Source organism: Mobula birostris, chromosome 25 (genome assembly GCF_030028105.1).
Source record: "Mobula birostris isolate sMobBir1 chromosome 25, sMobBir1.hap1, whole genome shotgun sequence".
In the NCBI taxonomy this organism is placed as follows: domain Eukaryota; kingdom Metazoa; phylum Chordata; class Chondrichthyes; order Myliobatiformes; family Myliobatidae; genus Mobula; species Mobula birostris.
The window spans coordinates 38,564,785-38,582,594 of NC_092394.1; the positions used below are offsets into that span (position 1 = coordinate 38,564,785).

A 17,810-nucleotide genomic window follows, 5' to 3' on the forward strand; every position below is an offset into this window, starting at 1 on the left:
TTTCACATCCACAAAATCTCATGTCTACTCCCCTAACTATGGAATTCCCTATCACTATTGCAGTCCTCTCCACGCCACCCCCCCCCCCACTTCCCTTCTGAACCACAGTGCCAAACTCAGTGCCAGAAACTTACCTCACCCACCCAAGCCTGTTGAACCAAAGCCCTGGTCTACTGGTCTACTCCAACAATGACTACTCCACTTTTGCCCTTGCTAATGAATCGCGATTCGATCGGGCCGCCAGAAAAGCCAAAAGCCAGTGAAAGCTCCTTTTTAAATTTCTAGCCCTGACCCTTGTGTAAGCGTCCTCTACACACATTCAGAAATGTCAACTATCAAATGGAATTATTAATGATCCCTTTGCATCCAAGGATGATGTTTGACCTGCCGAGATCCTTCAGCAGATTGTACTTTGAATGGTATGCTCGAATGCATGGATAAACAATGCAATTCCCTTTCTGTCCTTTTGAAGTAGGCGTGTGTTGCAGCGTGGATGAAATCACCAGAGAGACAGAGTCACTGGTAGATACAAAGCAGCTTCTTTATTCGACACAACAAGCAGGCATCATACGGACAGAGACACTTTTGGTAGAAAGGTCTGTTAGCTCAATGTGGGCTTGATATTTATATACTAAACACACAGGCAATCTCTACTTAAAAAGTTATAGACAATGCATAGACAGTGCTTCCTATTGAAGCTACATACAAAATATCACACCATCCTTTCCTTCTGATGCCAACATGTCTGGGTTGGTATTCACAGCCTTTAGGAATGCAAGTTAAGTCTACAATACATGTATTTGGCATTTCCCGTGCTAACATAGAAGACAATTAATATTTATAATGTATAGATAATACTGTCTTCAAAACTACAGCATCAGTTCAAGCTATGGCGCCAGAAGCATCTGGTATTCACACCTTTTTAGGAAGCGCATTGTTGTGGACTCAATCCACAGCACTTTGTCAAATAGAAGTCTGGTGGCCAAAGTCACTTAAGTGTAAACAAATTATCTATGCAAAAAAAACTCACTCTAACAGCATGTACATACAATCCACTGGTAAAGCGAATAAATCACCAGAACCTGACAGAGTGCATCCTCAGACTTCATGAGAGGAAGAGAAGAAATTGCAGAGGCCCTTTTGGAGATATTTGCTTCATTGTCAGCCACTGGTGAAGTACCCAAAGACCGCAAGGTGACTAATGTTGTTCCATTTTTTAAGGATAACAACGACAAGTCAGCAAACCATAGGCTGCACAGCCTGACATCAGTAGTGGAGAAGTTACTGGAGGGAATTCTGAGAGAGAGCATCAACCGGCACTCGGATAGACAGAGACTGATTAGGAGGAGCCAGCACAGCTTTGTTCCGGTTAATTGGACCATAGGTAAATTGGGGCTTATTTGGGACAACCCTTAAAGAACAAAAACTAATTGAGAAAATTGCTGGGATTCCTTTCGTTTATTTGGGACACTATGCCACTTTATTGGGACAGGAGACTGTTGCCAAACAGTTTCTAACTAGCATCAGTCATATGTACCCATGTGCTTATTAACACACACCACTGTGTTTACAGTGAAGTTTTAAAATAGAATCTTGCTGTTTATTATTAGATAATAAACAGTAAGACAATTTGGAACTGTTTTGCTGATTGCTGTTTCAAGCATTCATGCTTGCAGATGCCAGAAACAGCCGAAGGTGAAAATGAAACCATTTCGCTACTAAATAAGCTTCATCAGATAGGTAAATGAGCTGAGGAGTGGATTTCAATATAGGTAAGTCCGAGGTGATGTATTTTGGAAAGTCAGACCAGAATGGGATTTATATTATGAATGGGCCTATATCCTTGCTGTATTGCTCTATGACCACTCCTCAATCAAGGTGATGCTGGACAAGATGTTTAGAACCCTGGCTCTTGCTATATACACAAATTTCCCAAGTACACATTCTCTGATTAAAAATTCATGATGAACAAACTAAATAAAGCTAACATTAAATGTTACACAGCATTGTTACAGAAGGCGAGGGTCGGGCCAGTTCCGCACGCTGCTTTGCGATGTTCGCTGTGTTGAGGCCGAGGCTGAGGCTACAGGCCTGCTCTGGGCTTTGTGTCTCCAGGCTGTTTTATTCTGAATGCTGTTTGCTTGCTTTTATTGTTTGAACAATTTGCTTTTTTTCCCTCTCTCTGCACATTGGGTGCTTGCTGGATTTTTTTTAATGGGTTCTTCAGGTTTCTTGTTCTGTGGTTGCCTGTAAAGAGACAAATCTCCTGTTGTATTATGTATACATACTTTGATAATAAATATACTTAGAACATTGTTAAAGTATGTTTTTTTAAAAAATACTATACAGGTACACATTTAGAAATTGGAAACCAAGCCAAAAAGATATGACCAAAAACTTGACTTAGGTCATTAACTTTTGAGATAGTTTTTAAAAGAAATGTGGTGATGCCAAAGAATTCATAGTCATAGTCATAGTCATACTTTATTGATCCCGGGGGAAATTGGTTTTCAGGGATGGAATCCAATGTGGTTGTACTTATGCTGAAGGTCAGTGATGAATTAAAGCAAAGTTGAGAAATTTTAAGTACTAAGGCCAAGAAAAAGTTCAAGGAGAATGCAGAAGAGCAGCAAGAGAATATAAAAGAATGATGATAGTGGTTTTTAGCTCCCTGTTGAACCGGGAGCAGCAAACCACCACGGTCTGGCCTGTATTAGTATGTATTCTTTGAAAAACACACCCTTTCTGTGGGAAACTCGATCATTGGCAACAGAGGCTCAGGCAATATTTATTTATTTAGTGATATCGCACAGAGTGGGCCCTTTGAGCCATGCTGTTCCACCAACCCCGATTTAACCTTAAGCTAATCACGGAACAAATTACAATGACCAATTAACCTACCTGGTACATCGTTGGACTGTGGGAAGAAACCAGGGCTCCCAGGAAAAACCTGAGCATTCCACGGTGAGGACATACAGAGATTCCTTATAGATCAGCACCGGAAATGAAGTCCAAACTCTGACACTTCGAACTGTAATAGTGTCGCGCTAACCCCAAGGAATACCATGGTGCACGTCTGCATTCTGTTATTAATAATAACTTCAGTTACCTCACTGAAGTGATTCCACAACCTATGAACTCACTTTCAATGACACTACAACTTGAGTTCTTAATATTCTTTCTTTCTTTTCAAATCTTTTTATTGTTATATTATACAGAAAAAAATAACATGAGTACATTGAAGTAACAACACTTACAATGTCTCAAAAAAGACATCATCTTAAAGACTAAAAAAAAAGTTCTTAATATTAATATTGAGTTCTTAATATTATTTATTACCCATTTTTTTTTTTGGTCCTTGCAGTTTGTCATCTTTTGCACATTGGTTGTTTGCCTATCTTTGTTTGTGTTCAATTTTTCATTTACTCCATTGTGTTTCTTTGTATCTACTGTGAAAGTCCACAAGGAAATACTTATACATACTTTGTGCACATATATGTGCTGCCTGGCCAGGTGGTTAAGGCGTTGGACTAGCGATCTGAAGGTCGTGGGTTCGAGCCCCAGCCGAGGCAGCGTGTTGTGTCCTTGAACAAGGCACTTAACCACACATTGCTCCAGTCCACCCAGCTGAAAATGGGTACCGGCAAAATGCTGGGGGTTAACCTTGCAATAGACTGGCATCCTATCCAGGGGGGGGGGGGGGCGGGGGGAGTCTCGTACTCTCGGTCGCTTCACGCCACGGAAACCAACATAAGCATGGCCTGATGTGCATATAAGGCTTGGGACAGACTTTAACTTAACTAACACGTATACATACTTTAATAATAAATTTGCTTTGAACATGAACAGAGAGTTAAATACCTAGCTCAAAGACTGGTGTGGGAGATGTGGGTTTGAATTCGTGAGGCATAAGCACTAGTTTTGGGGAAGAACAGAACTAATCAGATGGGACAGGCTGCAGCTGAACTACAAACACAAGAATATCTGCAGATGCTGGAAATCCAAAGCAAAACACACACACACACACACACACAGACACACACACACACACACACACACACACACACACACACAAAATGCTGGAGAAACTCAGCAGGTCAGACAGGACCTATAAAAAATTGTAAAACAGTCATCATTTTGGGCTGAGACCCTTCATCAGAACAGACCTTTCAAAAATCACTAGGCACTTGAATGGTTCTGGAGGACTATAAAATCGTCAATATCACTCTGCTCTTTAGGAAGGGAGGGAGGCAAAAGACAGGAAGTTAGAGGCCAGTTAGCTTGACTTTGGTGGATGGCAAGATGTTGGGAGTCCATTAAGAAGCAGCCTTCAGAGTGCTTGGAGGTAGATGACAAACCCAGTCAGTATGGATTCCTTAAAGAGAAATCTTGCCTGACAAATACGTTGGAATGCTTTGAGGAAATTACAAGCAGGATAGACAAAGAAGAGTCAGTAAATGTTCACCTGGATTTTCAGAAGTCCTTTGACAAGGTGCTGCACATGAAACTGCTAAATAACAGCCCATGGAGTCAGGAGAGATATCAACATAGACAGAGGATTGGCTGACTGACAGGAGGCAAAGAAATGGAATAAAGGGGCCCTTTTCTGGTTGGCTGCCGGTGACTGTTCTGTAGGGATCGGTGTTGGGTACACAACTTTTCACATTTATGTTAATGATCTGGGTGATCATTGTAGCTATGCTTGCAGATGATACAAAGATAGATGGAGGGGCAGGCAGTGTTGAGGAAGCAGCGGTCTGCAGAAGGACTTGGACTGATTAGATTCAGAGTGAGTTCACAAATCTAAAGTGTAAAGGGACTTGGAAGTCCCAGTGCAGGATTCCCTCAAGGTTAACTTTCAGGTTGTGTCAGTAGTAAAAAAGGAAAATGCATAATAATTTCCAGAGAACTAGAATATAAAATCAAGGACGTAATGCTGAGGCTTGGTAAAGTGTTGGTCAGGCCACATTTGGGTATTGTGAGCAACTTTAGGTTCTCTGCCTAAGAGAGGATATGCTGACATTGGAGACGGTCCAGACGATATTTATGAGTATGATCACAGGAATGAAAGGGTTAACATATGAGAAGCATTTGATGGTTCTGTGCCTGTACTCATTGGATTTTAAAATAATAAGGCAGAAATCTCATTGAAACCTACCAAATATTAAAATACTTAGAGTGGATGTCGGGAGGATGTTTCCAATATTGGGAGACCAAAGGACACAGCCTCCGAATAGAAGGACATCCTTTTACAGCAGAGATGAGGAGGAAGGTGGTGAATATGTGGAATTCATTGCCACAGATAGCTGTGGAGGCCAAGTCGTTGGGCATATTTAAAGTGGAAGTTGATAGGCTTTTGGTTAGTGAGGGCTTCAATGGTAATGGGGAGAAGGCAAGAGAATGGGATTGAGAGCGATAGTAAATCAGCCGTGATCAAATGATGGGCCAACTGGCCTTATTCTGTTCATCCTCCGGTCAGTTCTGCAGCAGCATTTTTAAATATGTGTCAGGGTCTATATTTGCATTTGCAAAGGCTTCAATGCCTATTACAGGTACTAGCCCTCACTCACACCTCGTCCTGCTTTTACCAATACAGTGTACAATAATGAACACGGCCTCAAGCTCTATCAAATGGTATTTTCCACCTGATACAAAGGTGTGCTCTATTTGAAAACATGGTCAAATCATTTTGCAGACCATTCTTTCTTTCCATTTTTGTGCACTCTTTTACTGTTAATCTGTAACATCTTTCAATTGTGAGAATTGATGTGAAATGCTTACTTTCTGCATGGATGGTTGGACTGCTGGATGTGTTCCATTTATAGCATACCACTGAAGTACTTGCAGTTCTGATATTAATATAACCGACAACCTAAACAAATATGACAACCATTATTGCACCCGTATGCTAAGGTACCGTTTAAAATGCTTCACAGGTACATACTTAAAATTTGGAAACCCCACCGAGAGGAATGACCAAAGGCTTGGATTAGCTTATCAATATTTTTGAGGAAGAATTTAAAAGAAAAGTGGAGATGTCAAAAGGAATTCAGGGATGGAATTCCAAATGGCAGCACACACGCTGAAGGTCAGTGAGAAATGCAAAATATTTGTTAGTAAACATGTCCAATCCTTGCAGGAGTTGGAAATACCCGGATGTACTGGAAATTATTTTGGAATTATTCTAGAACCACGTTCACCCATAACAAGTCTCGGTAGTGCTGCAGAAATGTATAGTTTACTATACGCATGAAAAAGCACAAACATATCAACTAGTAAAACTGTGACATTTTGTAGCGGAATGCGTGTCATATCAGATTCAGGTATATTTATCACATGGACATCAAAGCATACAGTGAAATGCATTGTTTGCATTAACAACCAGCATACAGAGGTATATGCTGGGGAAGCCCACGGTGTCACCAAACACTTTGGTGCCAATGTGGCATGCCCATAATGTTCCATTCAACAAAAGTAAATGTATTACCAAGGTACATATCCTTAATCAGTAGATAGAGGTCCCCACTACAGACAGTACGATTTTGGATCCCCTATTAAGGAATGAGACCGGACAGATGAGAGGAAGTGTGTTTAGGGGAACACTTCGGATCTAGTGATCATAATACCATAAGTTTCAAGATATTTATCAACAAGGATAGATCTGGTCCTCGGGTTGAAATTCTAAATTGGAGAAAAGCCAATTTTAATGGTATCAGAAAGAATCTGGCAAGTGTGGATTTGGTTGTTTTGTGGCAAATGTGTACTTGGTAAGTGGGAAGCCTTCAAAAATGAATTTGAGAATACAGAGCTAGTATGTTCCTGCCATGATAAAAAAACAAGGTGAATAGGTTCAGGGAACCTTGGTTTTTGAGAGATATTGAGGTCTTGGTTAAGAAACAGGAGGTGCATAGCAGGTATAGGCAGCAAGGAGAAAATGAGCTACTTAAGGAATATAAGGAATGTAAGAGAACACCTTAGGGAATCAGAAGGGCTAAAGGAAGTCATGAGGTTGCTCTAGCAGACAAGATGAAGGAGAATCCCATGGGTTTCCATAGATGTATTGAGAGCAAAAGGATGGCAAGAGACAAAATTGGTCCTCTCTGTATGGAGTTGAAGGTGATTGGGAAGATCTTTGTTATGCTTTGTAACTTCAGAACATTCAACTAATTCAAAGGAAAACATGGGAGTCCAAAATATTAGTCTAACTTTGTATTCTGCTTTGAGGGAGGCATGCACATATCATGTGGTAGCATATTGACATATGCAATTCACAGATTTTTACATATAAAGACTAATATAAACAACCAAGGATGTTTAATCAAACAATATATTTACAAGATTACTCGAATGTTACTGAAATATTAAATAACACTCCTCCCTGCTTAGCTGTAAACTCCAACTCAATAGAGAATGCATCTCAACTATATATAGTACACAATACACTATATAATATAACTACTATATAGAATTAGGCTTCACTACTTCCTTGGGCAACTGGATCCTTGATTTCCTCACGTACAGACCTCAGTCATTTTGGATTAGCAACATCTCCACAATCAGATTCAGCACAGATGCACCACAAGGCTGTGTGCTTAGTCCCATTTTATACTTATGAATGTGAGGCTAAGTACTTTTCCAATTCCATATTTAAGTTTACTGACGACACTGCTGTTGTTGGTTGAATCAAAGCTGGTGCCAAATCAGCATATAGGAGAGAGATTGAAAATCTAGCTGAATGGTGTGATAAAACAACAACCTCTCAGTCAACATCAAAACCAAAGAGCTGATTACTGACTACAGGAGGAGGAAAGTGGATGTCCCTGCGCCAGTCCTCATCAGGAGATTGGAGGTGGAGAAGGTCAGTAACTTTAAATTTCGGAGTATCTGTCCTGGGCCCAGCACACAAATATCATTTCAATGGAGGCACAGCAGCACCTCTACTTTTTCAGAAACTTCTCAGGATCTGGCATGTCATCTTAAACCTTGACAAACCTCTACCGATCCATGGTGGAGAATGTACCGACTGGTTGCATCACGGCCTGGTATGGAAATACCAATGCTCGGAAATGAGAAAGCCTACAAAAAGTAGTGGGTACAGCCCAATCCATCACAGGTAAAGCCCTCCTCACCATTGAGCACATCTACATGGAGCACTGTTGCAGGAAAGCAGCATTCCCACCAAGGATCCTCACCATCCATTCCATGCTCTGCTACCATCAGAAGTTGATACAGGAACTTTAGAATCCACACCACCAAGTTCAGAAACAGTTATTACCCTTCAACCATTAGTCTCCTGAACCAGAGTGAATAACTTCACTCATCCTAACAATGAGCTGATTCCAGAACTCATGGACTCACTTTCAAGAACTCTACAACTTTTGTTCTCAATGTTTATTATTTGTTTACTGATTAGGTTTTTTTCCTCTTTTTTATTTGTACAATTTGTTGCCTTTTGCATATTGGTTGTTTGTCTTTGTGTGCAGTTTTTCATTGATTCTATTTTGTTTCTTTGTACTTACTGTGAATGTCTGCAAGAAAATAAATGTTAGGTTAGTGTATGGTTACGTATACTGTTTGTACCTTGATAATAAATGTACTCTGAAATTTGAACCTACACCAAAATCAATCTCACACTTCCCTAACACATAGCCCTCCACTTTTTTATCATCCACTCGACTCTTAAATGTCCCTAATATATCTGCTTCTATCACTGCCCCAACAGTGCATTCTATGCACTAAACACTTTGTGCAATAAAATACACCTCTTACATCCACCCCATACTTTCCTCCAATCAACTTAAAAGTATTCCTTCTGCTATTAGCCATTGCCACCCCGAGGGCAAGGCACTGACAGTTCACTCTATCAGTGTCATTTCTCATCTATACATCTCTATCTAGTCTCCTCTCATTCCCCTTTGCTCCAAAGCAAAAATTTCTAGTTCACTTATCCTATCCTCATTAGATATGCTCTCTAATCCAGGCAGCATCCTGGTAAATTTCCTCTGCACCCTCTCTAAAGCTTAATATCCTTCCAATAATGAGGCGACTAGAATTGAACACGATATTTCAAGTGTTGTCTAACCAGAGTTGTATAGAGCTGCAACGTTACCTCGGGGCTCTTGAGCTCAATCCCCCAGCTAACAAGGGCCAATACACATACACATTCTTAATTGTCCTATCAACTTGTGAGGCAACTTTGTGGGATCTATGGACTTGTATGCCAGGAACTCTCTGTTCCTTCATATTACTAAGAATCCTGCCATTAACTTTGTACTCTGCCTTCAAGTTCAACCTTCCAAGGAATACTGCTTCACTTTTTTTTTCTGGATTGAACTCCATCTGCCACTTCTCAGACCAGCTCTGTGTGCTATCAATGTCTCATTTTAGCTTACAACTTTCTACACTATCCAGGACACCAAACTTCATGTCATGTTCAAACTTACTAACCCACCCTCCCATTTTCTCATTCAAGTCATTTACATTTTTGGAAAATCACAAGAAGGAGGGCTCCCAGTATAGAACCTTACAGGGCACCACCGGACATGGACCTCCAGGCAGAATATGCTCCCTCTCCTAACCCATTCTGAATCCATGCAGTCAATCTTCCTTGGTCCCCATTCCTCTTGATTGACTCTATATACTTAAGAAATTCTTCCCTTCCTGTCTCCAAATCTCCAGCCACACGGGCCCGCTTTCCATACCCTTCCTACACCTCTAAATCACGAGGCTCACTCATCAGATCCACCAATCACACAGAATTTTATAAGACAGAATGATACCATGTGGCACATTGTTTCCATGCCATCCAAAATGGAGCTATTCCTCCTTTTGGTGCATAACTCAGTAGGTTACAGCTCTTGAAGTGATCTTCCGGGTAAGAATTAAATGTAATTGATGATTTAACTAGGCCATGCTTTCTTGGAATGTGTTCCAGATACCTAACGCTTTTTTGATGAAAGAGTATTTCCCAACTCCCTTGTTATCACCCTACAACTGAACCTATGTTCTCAGGTTACCCCCAGAGGAAGCTGGGCAATCAACTTCAACCTGCTTAGGCCTCTCATACCATTATTATATACTATATACCTGAATTAAATCCTATCCTAGTCACTTCTGTTTGAACTAAAATTACTAGTTTCTCCTTATAACTGTAGAAAATACAAAATTCTCATCAAAAGTTTCAGAAGTCCACAGTTACAGGTGTTAGAATCAGCATTATTTTCAACCTGTTCTGCATTGGATGTTTGTGCCCTGTATGTCAGGGGCCCTTTGAAACGGTACATTGCTTCACAGAATGCAGGACTATGAAATGATGTTCTTCCAGTTGTAATTGACCATCGACTGGTCTCACTTGGAACAATAAGACTTTTACTGACATTGTCTTGCAAAACACGTACGTGTCATTTTGCTCGAACTGGAGAGCAGATAAGCTACTTGCACAGCCAAACTTTACAGAAAAAAGTACTGGTAAAACTTCCTGCTCAGCACAATACAGCCAGAAAAGCTGCAGTATCATGTTCCATTCTGGCATTTATAAGCAGTTAAACTTTGCTTAGCCCTTTGACACATCTAGAGGAAGAGATTGGTGAAAAATGCCCAGAGTATTATCATGGCTATTTTAGATAAATACAATGCCTCCCTTATTGTACACAGTTGAATTGGAAAGGTAGAGGCACCAGGGACTTCAGATACTGAAACTGGAGCAAAAGGTAAGCTGCTGAATGACCTTAATGGGTCAGGAAGCATCTGTGAAAATGTGGACCATTGATGTTGAGGGTCTCAGCCCGAAATTTCAATTGTCCATTTGATGCAGCTGAATTCCACCAGCAGCTCCTTCTTTTTGTGGTGGGATTAGCAAGTTTTGTGAAGGTCATAAAGAATGTGCAAAAGAATATGGACAGATTTAGTGGCCGAACAAAAAGATGGAAATTAATGTTGGAAATTGCCAAGGTATTTACTTCGGATAGAAGAACGAATAGTTGAAGTATTATTTAAATGGAGTTAGAAAATAGAGATGTGGACACAAAACACAAGTTAGCACGCACCCAGAGGAAGTAATGTAGAAGGCTATTGGGATGGTAGCCTCCATTATAAAGGGTATTCACGATGAAAGCAGGGAAGTTTTAATACATCTTCACAAGGTGCTAGTGAAACTGTTCCTGTTTTGATTTCCATATTTAAGGAAGGACGTGCTTGCAATGGAGGAAGTGCAGAGGAGATTAGTTATATATTTATTGAACTACAGAATGGGCCTTCGAGCAAACACTGCCCAGCTGTCCCACCAATTAACCTATTCACCAGTAGGTCTTCGGACTGTGGGAGGACACACACACAGTCACGGGGAGAACGTTCAAACTTCTTACAGGCAGCAGTGGGCATTGAACCTGGGTCACCTGTACTGTAAAGCATTGTGCTAACCACTATGCTACCATGCCATCCATGATTCTTGGGAAGAAGGGAATGATGTATAAGCAGGTTGGCCATATCCTCAGCAGAGCTTAGAACAATGAGAAATTATTTTACTGAAAGGTAAAATTTTGAGGGTGGATGCTGAGATGATGTCTCTCTTTGGTGGCATCCAGAATTAGGAGACACAGAGCAGAATAAGGAGTTGCCTACTTTAGATGGATATGAGGAGGAATTTATTTTCTCAGTGGGTTGTGAACCTTCAACACTCTAACACAGAGAGCTCTGGAAGTCAAATCACAAGATATTTCAGGTGGATACTGACAAATACATTAAGTACAGGGGTGTTGAGAGGAATAAAAGGGAAAGTGATGCTGAGGACAAGATTAGTCCATATCTTATTGAATGGTGAACAGTTTCAAGAGGCCAATTAACTTTCTCTTTTATTATGGTCTTACTATATAGGGGTTTGTTGCCATGTTAATAGCTGACAACACAGAATTATATCCTCTAGAGATTTATATATACGCAATAATATCCCTTAGAATATTAAGGAAAAATAGTGATGCAGTCACTAAATCATGCATACCCATACATGCCTACACACATATAAACACTTATTGAATTTATTATTCATTACTGAGGAGGTTGGCAGCCCCTTCAAATGCCATACTCCCTTATGAGTTCTTTCTCATAATAATTTCTCCTCTTCTTGGAAGATATTGCCCAGGGTACACAACATGTTCACTCTCACCTAACACCTTATTTAAATATACAATAACCATCTTTCACCTATGACAGCGAGTTTTAGGCTCAAACATCTTCACCTGCTTCATCAACGACCACACTCCCATAATATCAGAAATGGGAATATTCTTTTATTATATGTCATGTTTAATTCCATTTGCAATTCCTCAGCAAACAAAACAATCCAAGCTTGCATCCAGCAAGACACAGAGAACATTAAGGTAGGGGATAATAAGAGGAAACTGACATTTGTGAGCTGCAAGTGCCAGGGAATAACCTTCTCCAATGAGAGATGATAAAACCCACCCTTGATATATCCAAATACATTCCCTTCAATGAGCTCCCCACTGTCAACATCTTGGATGTTATTACTGACCAGGAGGTCAATGGATGAGTATCTCAGGTCAGGTCACTCGTCTAGAGTGCTACTTGTACCATGTAACCCAGTACTACCTGTCACATGGTCAGGTGGTCGGCAACTAAACCGGATCCCCCACCAGGCTTACCTGGTGAGGAGGGTGGCTAGACACCCTGCAGGATGAAAAACAAGACCTGTCAAAGGGCAGACGAACCATCTCGTAGGGTCAACAGCCATCTAGCAAACACGTGCCGTGAAGTGTGGAAAGGGCATCCCTTGCATCGAAGCTTGGCCTGGCTGTTCACTGCAACAGAACTTCCCCCAGCCATCTTGGACCCCACCATGCCGCTGGATTCGGGAGGGGATGTTGAGAGGGTGGGTCTGGACCTGTGCAACCCCCTACTCACCTAAAATCCATTCACGCACACGCTGTTCCTTTCTGAGGGGTGGGGTACCACCCCACTAACTGACTGAAAGGAAACATCATCATCCTATGGGATGGATAGCCAGACTGAGAGAGAGAGAGAGAGAGAGAGATCTTGGGGGGAATGAATTATCTCTGGATACCATCTAGAAGGCATGTCAAAAATGTGATGGAATACTTCCTACTTATCTGGATGAGTACAGCTCTAGCAACACTCAACATTCCTGATATCATCCAGACACCGCAACTCACTTAACTGGTACATCCTCTAAAACATTAATTCCCACCACCAATGGGAGTGTACAGCGTATACCATCTACTGCATATAATGCACTGCAGTTACTTGCTACAAGCATGGTCTGACAGCACCTCCCAAATCATCAAGAAGCTTACAGGTGTCAGGCCTATGGGAACAAAATTACTTTCAGTTCTCTTTCAAGTTGAGTGCTATCCTGGCTTGAAAAACACTCAGTGGCCACTTTATTAGATACCTGCTCATTAATGCAAATATCTAATCAGCTAATCTTGTGCCAGCTACTCAATTCACAAAAGCCTGCAAACATGGTCAAGAGGTTGAGTTGCTGTTCAGACCAGACATCAGAATGGGGAAGAAATGTGGTCTAAGTGACTTTGACCATGGAATGATTGTTGTTGCCAGATGGGGTGATTTGGGTATCTCAAACTGTTGTTCTAGGATTTTTATGCACAAGTCTTTAGAGTTTACAGAGGATGGTGTTGAAAACAAAAACATCCAGTAAATGGCAGAATCCACCTTGTAACCAGAGGTCAGAGGAGAATGGCCAGACTGGTTCAAGATGACAGGAAGGCAACAGTAGCTCAAATAACCATGTGTTAAAACATGTCTGAATACAAAACATGTTGAATGGAATCTTGAAGAGGATGGGCTACAGCAACAGAAGACTACACCGGGTTCCACTCTTGCACCTAATAAAGTGGCCAGTGAGTGTATATTGCAATTTTATTTAAGTTCTGGAACTCCCTGGGCAAAAGCATTGTTAAATCGTTTTTTACCAAAAGGACAGTGGTGATTCAGAAAGCATAAGATATAGGTTATTTGACTCAATGAGTGTTCTCTGCCATTTCATCATGGCTGATGTATTATCCCTCTCACCCTATTTGACTGATTTCTCCCCATCACCATCAAATGAAAGCAGATCACCATCGCTTTCCCAAGAGCAATAAATGCTGGATTTGCTAATGAATTTCAGGAAAAAATGAAATTAAAAATGAAGTCTTTCTTTCCAAGAAAGTTCAATTATAGTATGAATGCTGCTTTTCTGGCACAAGGTAGAATTGAACCTACCTTGTGACAGTACAGCTGCTCATGTGAGTTTCAGTTATTTAAAAAAAACTTATTTATACACAGCTTAGCAATCCTGCACAGTCACTAAGTACACTTCAAATTGATGCATTGAACTGGGTGTTTGCTCCACCTATTATTCAGTACAATTTCAGATTTGCACTGAACTTAACTATATATATCCCAGAGGATATGCACGGGAAGGAGCAAGATTTTGGAATGTTCAATGAAAAATCCAGTGATTGGATCATATACATGATATCTAAAATCAAACACTAACAATGAGAAGATAGTGTGCAGTGCATGCAATTCCCAAATAAAATTGGAATGTAGTTTGACCACAATGGACATGACACGATCAGAGAGCAGAGCCAGGATAACAAAATAGATAGGCAGAGATAGTTCAATGAATATGACAATGTTGTTTGTGAATACTTGCTGCTAACTGGGTTCCTTAGATTGGAATGCTGACCACAGCTGTAAAGTAATTATTTGACTCTGTATCTAAAACATGTAAGGAGATTGTATGTTCTCCCCGTGACCGTGTGGGTTTGCCCCAGGTGCTCTGGTTTCCGCCCGTATTCCAAAGATGTACAGTACGGGTTGGTACGGTAATTGGTCATTGTAAATTGTCCTGTGGATTAGGCTAGGTTTAAACCAGGGGTTGTTGGGCAGTATGGCTTGAAGGGCTGGAAGTGCCTATTCCATGTTGTAGTTCAATAAATAAACAAATAAATAAATAAATAAGATGGGAGAAATGATTTGTATGATAATGTCATCTAAAGTGCCTACCAGAAGGAAGGAGTTGGAACACCCTGGACATCACCTGTATGCTTTAGATCACTGTATGCCAGGACAAATAGGTACAAGAATGGTTTCTTTCCGTATGCCACCAGTCTTATGAACACTTGAATTTTAGTCTATTATAAACCAAGTCCACCTGTACATACACAGGTATACCTCACTGTATATAGTTCATGATTATTTGTACTATTGTTTTGTTTGTTTTTGATTCTGTACAGCAAGAGCTCAGGGAAACCGGCATCAAATTCCCTGTATGTGTCCACATACTTGGCAATAGTAAAGGATTCTGATTCTGATCTCCAAGTGCACCTGAATGCTAGTTTTGACTTTATATTCACATGTCGCCTTCAACTTTCTCTGGGGAAAGGTCTAATCCAGAAAGACAAAACTGTAGGTGTGTACTTTACCAATGGCATGCCTGTATAATCAGTACAAGTGTATTCTAAAGTAATTGGAACGGATAATCAAAAAAATTAGCACAGACAGATCTGGCCAGAAAGTCACTGATCAAAGACTCACTTCGGAACATGAACCGACGCGTGAGAATGTAGATATTGGAATTATTTTCATTTATAAAGTGCTGGAAGAACTCAATGGGTCAAGCAGCATCTGTGAAGCCAAACAGATGTTTGACATTTCAGATGGAGACCTCTCTTCTGGATCTGTATGATGCCTCAGCACGAATCCCACTCAGGTTCTCAAAATGAAACGTCGGCCCCCACTTTTTCTCCACATATGCTGCTCGACCCACTGAGTTCTTCCAGTAGTTTAATGTATGATCCAGATTGATACCCGTTTCTTTATCAGAAATACTGGAGTAAATTTTCATTGGAAAATACATAGCAGGAGTCAGCCTCTCATTTTGCACTGTAAATTTTTCCCTCAGTTGACACCAACTGAAGGAAAAAGTACTTTGGGGGTAAACTAAACAGGCTATTGATCTGTCTCTGAGGGAGTTCCATGAGGTTTGGTGCAAAGTGTGCAGCCTGGAAGCCTGGAGGCCAGGTGAGAGCCCATAAGCGACTCCATTGCTCCTCTCCGATTGAGGAGGCGTCGTGCAAGGTTGAAGTCAACGAGGACGAGAGCGGAGGACGGGCGGGTGTTCCGCACCTTCTGTCTGCATTTGACTGGCCTTCCTCTCCCTCTCATTAGCTGTTGTCGGAGGAAGGTGCGTGAGTCCTGGACTCCACTTTATCTGGCTGGATTGGTCGGTGAGGCTGTGGACTCGTTTTGGGGGGACTTTGAGGTTCATGTTGGATGTGTTTCAGGATTCTGGATAATCTTTTCTTTTGCTGCTTTGAGCAGTTTGATCAGAGCCATTGTTGCGGACTGGGCCCAGCGGCCTGCATTGGCTAACAGTGCAGGCGCTGAACTAAACTAAACTGAATGCTACTAGACTGCTGGTTTGATGTTTAATATCTTATATGTTGTTCCCTCCCTTTTTGCTGTTTGCGCAATTTGTTCTTTTTTCGTTCGTTGGGTGTTTGATATTTTCTTGAATGGGCACCATTATGTTTTTTTTGTTTCATAGTTGCCTGCAGGAGGGCAAAGCTCAGAGATGTATTCTATTACACACTGTTATAATAAATATATTTTTTAAAAAATATATTGCCACCAGCTGCAAATGCAATCGCCAAGAAGGCGTGCCAGTAGCCTGTATTTTCTTAGAAACTTATGGAGATTTGGCATTTCACCAAATACTGTAACGAACTTCTGCAGATGCACTGTTGAATATATTCTTTCTGGTTACTGAAATTCCAACGCACAGGACTGCATGGAACAGCAGAGAATAGTGGACAACCCTCCCCACTACTGCCGCTACAGAAGACAAAATCTACCATCAAAGACCCCGCCATCCTTTTAATGCCCTCTATTCGCTGTTAACATCAGGTAGGAGGTTTTGAAGCTGGAAGTCACACCGCACCAGATTCAGGAGTAGCTACTTTCTCTGAATTGTCATGTTCTCCAACCCTAACTTCAGCAACGGAACACCGTCACCTCTTGCACTACCATGATGTTATCTCTGATTTTTTTTGTTATGTTGTTTCTCCCCTCTCTTCACTGTCTTGTATCATTTATGAATAACTTATGTATAATTTTATGCGTTATCTGTCATGCGATGCTGTCTGACGTTTTTCATTCTACCTTTATCTCAGTGTACATATTCAGATGACAATTAACCCGAAACTGATAACTCACGCCAGTAGCCCACGGCTCGACAGAAATAAACAATATCGCAGTATTCAAAGAACAGTAAGGATTCACAACAAAACATTTAACTCGTTTTCTTGATCAATTTTACTTCGATAGCACAAATTGGAAACAAATGTATGATATGACAGCATTTCAAAACTAATTTATGGAGTTAAATATACCCTTAAACTGGAAAATAAACTCCACTTTTTAACCTGATGCTTCCTGATACCCAAACGATTTGCGAGAATAACTACGATTACCAAGCCGACCTTCCGCTACACCACTAACTGTGCCATTTAGGAATTCTATAGCTATTGATTAATCACGGTAATTAATCACCAACAGTTAGAGCCAGTCAAAGAGTTCGCAGAGGTCCAAAGGTTATCTACATCTGTCTGGCCATTTTTTTTTCGAATTTAGGTCAAATTTACCTGAAGTTACCGTCCGTGAAAAAAGTCCTCGATCTTCGCTTGCATTTTCTCTTTGATTTTTTTTCTCTCCTTTTCCCGGCTAAAACACTTCTTTGCATCAACCTTGGTCGCCTTTGCTCTCTC

The 17,810-nt window shown here is 40.9% G+C and overlaps 1 long non-coding RNA gene across 2 annotated transcripts; it reads right to left on the reverse strand.

Moving 5' to 3' along the window:
- Positions 1–545: 545 nt before the first annotated feature.
- LOC140187662 (uncharacterized) lies at positions 546–17,793 on the reverse strand. 2 transcript variants are annotated; one of them, XR_011883130.1, is made up of 3 exons: positions 17,688–17,793; positions 2,902–3,083; positions 546–2,247 (listed from the first exon to the last, which is right to left on the reverse strand). It is a non-coding gene; the product is annotated as an uncharacterized lncRNA (long non-coding RNA). The 2 variants fall into 2 exon arrangements; XR_011883131.1 differs by lacking the exon at positions 17,688–17,793 and adding an exon at positions 5,782–5,872.
- Positions 17,794–17,810: the final 17 nt, after the last annotated feature.